The sequence below is a fragment of the Vipera berus genome, assembly GCF_964194415.1.
Source record: "Vipera berus genome assembly, chromosome: 1".
Lineage (NCBI taxonomy): Eukaryota > Metazoa > Chordata > Lepidosauria > Squamata > Viperidae > Vipera > Vipera berus.
This window is the reverse complement of record NC_138202.1, coordinates 249,039,122-249,047,263: the sequence shown is the minus strand read 5'-3', so window position 1 is coordinate 249,047,263 and position 8,142 is coordinate 249,039,122.

Sequence of the window (8,142 nt, the reverse complement as noted above, 5' to 3'; positions counted from 1 at the left end):
TCACTTTGCTTATTTTTTTCCAGGGTTAACTTTGAGCATGATGTTACAGCTCTAAAGAGAGGAGGCCAAATTCTATGTAAAGACCAATTTTTGAGCCTAGAATTTGTAAGTGGAAGTTCCAAATTACCTACTTATTCAGATAACATAGGGCCACCAAATCAAATTCAAAAATTCAGATGATCAGCAGAGGGCAGAAAAGTGATGCAGAAAAATTAACTCTTTGCTGTCTTCTAGTGGCTATCTGGAATTTGAAGCCCAAAACTGGTAATTCTAATTGCCAAGCCTCACCTTCCTCTTGTATCACCCCCCCTCCCAACTCTTTTAATTAAAAAAGAGTGACATAAAAATGTTGCAGAAAGCATCTTGCCCCGTCATCATCTTTATTTCTAAAGATCTGTGGGAACTGAACAGGTTTCATGCACTTACTTAGGAATAAAAAGAATGGGCAGCTGTAAACATCTGCTCAGAAAAAAGAGAACTGAATTAAATAGCGGTAGTAGGGAATCTCCTTTGTGTGTGGGGAGGTAAAATAGGTGGCCTTCTAATTTGGTGCTTTGTTGCTAAGTTCATATGTATATATGTATGGAATTGTGGATAAAGCTCACAGATGGCAGTTGCAGAAATGTCCATGACAAGTTGTTGAGGTTTAAAATGTATGTGCTGCCCAGAACACATTAGAGACAAATTGTAACTAGCTGGTACATTGAGTGATACAATGGTTTTTAAACAGGTTTTATTAAATAAAGTTGAGTTCACATACCATGCTAAGACAAAATACAAAGATAACAAGGCTTAGTGTGATCTATGAATCTGATTCTGTTACAGCTTTGGTTCATGACATTAATGCACATAGAGATCCTAAATACATTCCTTGATGTAGTAAAGCAGAACAAGGGAATGGGATGCATTGTGTGAATTGTCTATTGGGAATGTACATCCTCTTTTATCAGGCTTTCTTCCCTTCACAGAGATTTTTCTACTGTAAATGTTAGGAAATAACCTTCACCTTTCTATATCTGTTTCAGGACCTATTTGCTTATGGTGGAAGGTAGTATTGGAGTATTAAATGAGGGAATTTGGGGAGGGGCGAACATGATTATAATTGATAGGAGATGATCAGTGCTTGCTTCTTTGAATGTATAGTTACTTTAGTCTATGGGCAGTAGAAAACTGACACCAGTAAATGGATCAGGAGGATTGAGGAGGCAGCCGGCAGCACTACGAAACAGTGGACTGGTGAGGCAGCTGGGGGCAGCACCAAGGAGGTGGTTGTAGGCAGCGCGAAGCAGCGTGAAGCAGTGGACCGGTGAGGCAGCTGGGGGCAGCGCCAAGGAGGCGGTAGTAGGCAGCGCGAAGCAGTGTGAAGCAGCGTGAAGCAGGGGACCAGTGAGGCGGCTGGCGGTGGCGGGGACCGGGAGGCCTGCAGGCGGTGACAAGGCAGCACAACAGAGGCAGCCGAGCAGCGGAGGACCCAACTGGCAGCTGGAGAGAACTTGGCTGAACATCGAAGATGGAGAAACGGCTAAAGGCAACTGAGGGCAACTAGAAAGACTGGCTGAACACAAATTTTTAGGCAGAGAGCAGAAAGCAAAAAGCAAATCCCTTGTTATGGAGAAAGCAGCCCTTCCCTTCGTTAAATAGCCCTATCCTAACATTAACATTTAACCTCAATACAAACTGCAATTTTTTCTCTTAAAACCAAAGGGCATACTGCCACATACTTTTATCTATACCAAAATAATAAGGCACAAAAACAAGCAGAAACAGGTAGAAAAGAGGATAGAAAAAATAGGCATAATTACCTAGAAAAGTGAAGCTAGAAACAAGGCTGAGAACCTAACCAAAATAATTAGGCGCACAGATTACTACCCCTTCCTCCTCCACATTGGGACAAGTGACACAACAAAGAACCTGAGTACAATAGTGTGAGATCACAAATAACTAGGCAATAAAGTTAAGAAGCTAGGAGCACAAGTAGTGTTCTCATCAGTACTCCCAATGAAAGGCCAACATCCATGGAGGGAAAAAAGAATTTTAGAAATAAACCATTAGCTAAAGGGTTGGTGTTACCAAGAAAACTTTGGTTTCCTGGATCATGCACTGCATTTCCTGTGTGAAGGACTCTTGGCAAGGGATGGGCTGCACCTCACGAAAACGGGAAAATGTACTCGGGAAAAAGACTGGCCCAACATAGGAGGGCTTTAAACTAAAATCAAGGGGGAAGGGTGTCCAATCTCAAAAACAATCACAAATCACATGAAAACAAATCAAACAATGAGGTAGGCAGTGATGAGAAAAAACCCCTCAAACAACAATCAGGAGATGCAGGAAACATACCCGTGGACAGGCATAAAAGTCTTAAATGCTTATATACAAATGCTCAAAGCTTGGGGAACAAACAGGGCAAACTAGAATCAATAGTACACGAGGGAGGGTATGACATAATAGGCTTTACAGAAACCTGGTGGGATGAAACCCATGAATGGAATGAACTGATGGATGCAAATTGTTCAAAAGAAAGGGTCTACAAAAAGAGGAGGGGGAGTTGCATTATATGTAAGAGAACACTACATATCTACAGAAATGCACGTGATCAAAGAGAAAATCTCTCCAGAATGTATATGGATCAATATAAAAGAGGAAAAAAGTGACATTGCCACAGGCCACCCAACCAATCAGAAGAAATAGATGGAACTCTTTGCCAACCAGTTAACAAATGTATGTAGGATGCATACCATAGTAGTAATAGGAGACTTCAATTATCCGGATATCAACTGGGAGACAAACTGCAGTGAGCGAAAGATCAAACAGATTCCTAACCAACCTAGCCAAAAACTTTGTCACCCAAAAGGTGGAGGTAGTAATTAGACATAAAGCTATACTGGACTTAATCCTTACTAATAGGGAAGAAGTGATAGAGGGAGTTGAAGTTACCGGAACCTTGGGGGAAAGTGACCACATCATACTGGAATTTAATGCAAACACTAGCGATAGAAAACAATCCAACCAGTGTCTTAAACTTCAAAAGAGCTGACTAACAGAGAGAACCTAGGAAAGATCCCATGGATGAAAATCCTAAAGGGGAAAACAACCCAAGAAGCATGGGAAACTCTGAAAAATGCGATCATAAAAGCCCAGACCAGCACAATAGCACTGAAAAAGAAAAACAAGAAATTCAAGAAGAAACCAGCATGGCTGCACAAAGATCTTTCTTGACAAACTGAAAGACAAAAAGGACAAATGCAAAAAATGGAAAGAGGGGCACGTAACTAAGGCCGATTATCAGCAGACAGCCAGAAAATGCAGAGATGAAGTCAGGAAAGCAAAGGTTCAGACTTGCAACAGAAATCAAGGATAATAATAAAAAAAGTTTCTTCCAACACATTAACAACAAGAAAAAAGTCAAGGAAACTGTAGATCCACTAAAGAGAGAAGATGGCAGGGAAATAACAGGCAACAGGAAGAAAGCAGAATTGCTTAACTCATACTTTGCATCAGTCTTCACACAAAAAGAAACTATAGCCGAACATACAAAAAAAACCACTGCAAAAGACAAACTAGAAACAAAAATTAAAATAAGAAAGAAAATGGTAAGAGAACACCTATCTGACCTTGATGACTATAAATTACTGAGACCCAACAGATCACATCCCAAAGTTCTGAAGGAGCTGGCAGATGTTATCTCAGAACCATTACACCACATCTTTCATAAATCCTGGAGCACCAGGGAAGTACCTGAGGATTGGAAAAGGGCTGATGTGGTTCCAATCTTCAAGAAAGGGGGGAAAAACGGACCCAGGAAACTACAGACCAATCAGTTTAACATCAATACCTGGGAAGATCCTAGAAAAGATAATCAAAAAACAGATCTGTGAACAACTAGAAGCAAACAAATTTATAGCTAGTAGCCAGTACGGGTTTGTTAAAAACAGATCATGCCAAGCCAATCTTATTTCATTCTTCGATAAAGTGACTAAACTAGTAGACCAGTGAAATGCTGTGGACGTAGTATAGTTAGATTTCAATAAGGCATTTGACAAAGCAGACCACAATCTACTCCTTGGTAAGCTAGAAAAAAGTGGAATAGACAACATCACCATCAGATGGATCTGTAGCTGGCTGGCAAAATGTACTTAACGAGTAGTCCTCAATGGCACCACATCCACATGGGGAGAAGTAAGCAGCGGGGTACCACAAGGTTCTATCTTAGGCCTAGTACTCTTCAATATCTTCATCAATGACTTAGATGAGGGAATTGAAGGGGAATTCATCAAATTTGCAGATGACACCAAACTGACAGGAGTAGCCAATACCCCAGAAGATAAACTCTGGATCCAAAAAGATCTTGACAAACTTGAACAATGGGGCCTATCCAACAAAAAGAGTTTCAATGTGGGGAGAAGCAAAGTTTTACATTTAGGCAGGAAAAATCAAAGGTACAAGCACAGATTGGGCGAGACCTAACTCAAAAACAGTAACCTTGAGAGGGATCTTGGAGTACTTGACTATGAGCCAGCAGTATGCAGCAGCATCTAAAAAAGCTAATACAATCCAGGGTTGTATAAACAGAGGCATAAAATTAAGATCACACAAAGTATTAGTACCGCTTTATAAAATCGCAGTAAGACCACACCTGAAATACTGCAGCCAATTTTGGTCACCATATCAAAAAAAGATGTTGAGAGTTTGGAAAAAAATTCAGAGAAGAGCAACTAAGATGATCAAAGGACTAAAACATATGAAGAACGGCTGCAGGACTTGGGTTTGGCTAGTCTAAGGAAAAGAAGAAATAGGGGAGACATGATAGCAGTGTTCCAGTATCTGTGGGGCTGCCACAAGACAGAGGGGGTCACGTTATTCACCAGAGCACCAGAGGGAAGGGCGAGAAACAATGGTTGGAAACTGACCAATGAGAGAAGCAACCTGGAATTAAGGAGAAACTTCCTGACAGTGAGGACAATTAACCAGAAATTGTGGGTGCTCCATCACTGGAGATTTTAAGAAGAGACTAGACAGTCACTTGTCTGCGATGGTATAGGTTCTCCTGCTTGAGGTGGACTAGAAGACCTCGAAGGTCCCTTCCAGCTCTATTCTATGACTAATGTTCTAGTCAGACTTGCACCATAGAGAAATACTTTTTAAGTGTTCAGTGTCTAAGTTTTGCCACTGTTTCATCTTCACATTGTATCTTGTCTACAAAAGTGCTTGGAATTATTTTGTTGGATGTTGATGTCACCTGCTTTAAGAAACAGATTGCAAAATGTGCTTCACAAGGGATAAAGCAGTATATATTGTATTGAAAGGGCAGTAATTCAAAATGGTTTGAAATAGAAATAGCTAAGGTATAGTCTTAGAAGACCTAGGATCTGCATTGCACCTATCATATTTTAAAAACAAGCCACAAACATTTTAAGCATTAGCAACATCCATAAATATTTTATATGAGGTTATGATAGTGCCATTGGTGCCTATCAGTTGAATAATGGAGCTCTTTCCCTCTTTCCATATATAGCAAGAAAAAGACAATGATAGTATACTTCAGTACTTGTTTGTAAGGAGAAACTTTGCCAAGTTTAATTTATTCAGTGAACTCCAAGTTTAAAAAGGTAAAGGTTCCCCCGCACATGCGTGCTAGTCGTTTCCGACTCTAGGGGCCGGTGCTCATCTCCATTTCAAAGCTGAAGAGCCAGCGCTTGTCCGAGGATGTCAATGTGGTCATGTGGCCGGCATGACTAGACGCCAAAGGCGCACAGAACGCTGTTACCTTCCCACCGTAGTGGTCCCTATTTTCCTACTTGCATTTTTATGTGCTTTCGAACTGCTAGGTTGGCAGAAGCTGAGACGAGTAACAGGCGCTCACTCTGTTACGCGGGACTTGGGATTCAACCCGCCAAACTGCCGACCTTCTGATCGACAAGCTCAGCGTCCTAACCCACTGAGCCACCACGTCCCTTGAACTCCAAGTTACTATATTATATTTCTTGAATGGAGACATCTACAATGTCCTTTGCTCTGCTCTGTTAAAACAGCTAAGCTTCTGCATCAAAAGGATCTCATTCCTTGCCAAAGGCTGTCTTCAACAATGGTATCCAAAAACTGATTCTGGAAAAGGCTCGTGCATATTCTTTGGACAGCAAAGGTGACTAACAAGCAAGCACTGGAGTGCATAACACCAGACATATCAATGGAAGGCATAATCAAAAACTCTGTCTCATTTAATTTGGCCATGTCATGCAGAGGAATTCACTGGAGAAAGCAATTATGTTTGGAAGAGTTAGTGGTAAAAGGAAACCAGACCCCAAAGAACATGGTGGCTGAACACCATCAAAGATGACACAAGCCAGAGCATAGAACAACTCAAAAAAGTAGTGCAAGATCAGAAGTCATGGAGTGACCTGGCCTGTAGAATCGCCAAGAGTCAGGCACGACTTAATGGATAACATCATCATCATCATCACCACCCACCATCATTGTCGTCATCATCATCATCATCTTCATCATCAATATTTAAACATTAGCGGTCAAGGGAGTGAGCAGACACAGCCCTTTCTGCTTTTTCCCTAAATAGATTAGCTTTTAGAATTTATGTATGTGAGGAAGAACTACTTCTGCATATTGGTAGTTCTGCTATAAATTTTGCCTAGTTCTCAAGAGCAAGGAGCAATGGGGTATCACAGGAGTGCTGTACTATTCTTAACTTGAATTTTGGCACAGAAGCAGTCTTAGAAATGGTTTCAACTATTTAATCTCTTCCTGTTTGGGATAAACAATCAAGTGTCTCAAAGGTACCTGAAAGCTGGTGATTATTTCACTGGATTATTTTAGAAACCAAAGTAAAATCCATCTTGGTAGCCCAAAGAATTAAACCAAGCTATTTATCTTTAGAGTAAAAGGTTGAGAGGAGATACCTTACTAAGATGTTACTAGAGAATATTAAATACTGTATGTATTTGCTAGGTAAAGAAAGATCCTCCACTCCTTCCTATTATTTTGTTTAGAGCACTTAAGGTGGCGCAAAGATGTGCTAGCAGAGACAGGCCCCTTAATTAATGTATAGCTTCTTGTACAACCTATGGTTGTGCTGAAATAATGAGGTACGATATTAGAACAGAACATTTGCTTAGAACAGGGGTGTCAAACTCAATTTCATTGAGGGCTGCATCAGCATTGCGGTTGCCCTCAGGGGGCCGGGTGTGTGTGGCCTGGGTGGGCGTGGCCTACTGGGTGGGCGTGGCTAAAGTGCGTATGGCCTACTGGGTGGGCATGGCCAGATCTGAGGGTCTCTGGCAGGAGGAGGGTCTCTGGGCCAGGGCCAAGGCAGTTGGGGCCGTTCCCTCACTGTTTCCAGGAAGGCTTCGTGGGCCACCCCCCCCCCCGCCTTGTGTTTGACATGTCTGGCTTAGAATAACAAGAGTTGGAAGGGATCTTTCAGGTCATCTAGTCCAAGCCCCTGCCCAACCAGGAGACCCTACACCATTTATTTCTGTCATCTCAGTAATGGCTGAATGATATTTGAAAATGCTTTAAGTCAGTGGTCCCCAACCTTTGTGGTTTGGTGGCCCGGCTGGGGGAGAGAGGGATACTGGGTTGTGTGAGGTTGGCCCAATTCTGAATAGGCCACAGCCTGGTAGTGAGTTGTGGCCCAGGCGTTGGGGACCCCTGCTTTAAGTCAAAAGTGGGGATCCTGATATAACTCACGAGAGGCAAGAGAAGCAGAGCCAGTGTTCTTGGGTTTGTCTCTGGCAATCTTGCAGTTCAGATACTCAATTCTTTGTCTCATCCAAATTTGGCTAATTTCTGTAAGAAAAAGTCAATGTGTACATTCAATTGTATGTAATAAGGTTTGTCAATGTGCAAAGACCCTGCAAAGAATTACGGATGGGGATGGATACTTTCTGGAACCAATTCTTCTATGTAGAAGAATATTTCTTAAGTAAAAATGGGGAAACATGCAAAATTGATTATAGAAAAGGCCAATTGCATTCACAAGAGAGAAATGGCTGCAAGGAGTCCCGATATTAGGTTTGCAGAAGAAAAGGAAGGGGGGGGGGAATGGCTTTTATCATCCCCTTTACAACATTTCCTTTCAGTAAGAGATTTATTTTCAAAACCACCTGCTTGCTAACTTACAGGCACCCTGAC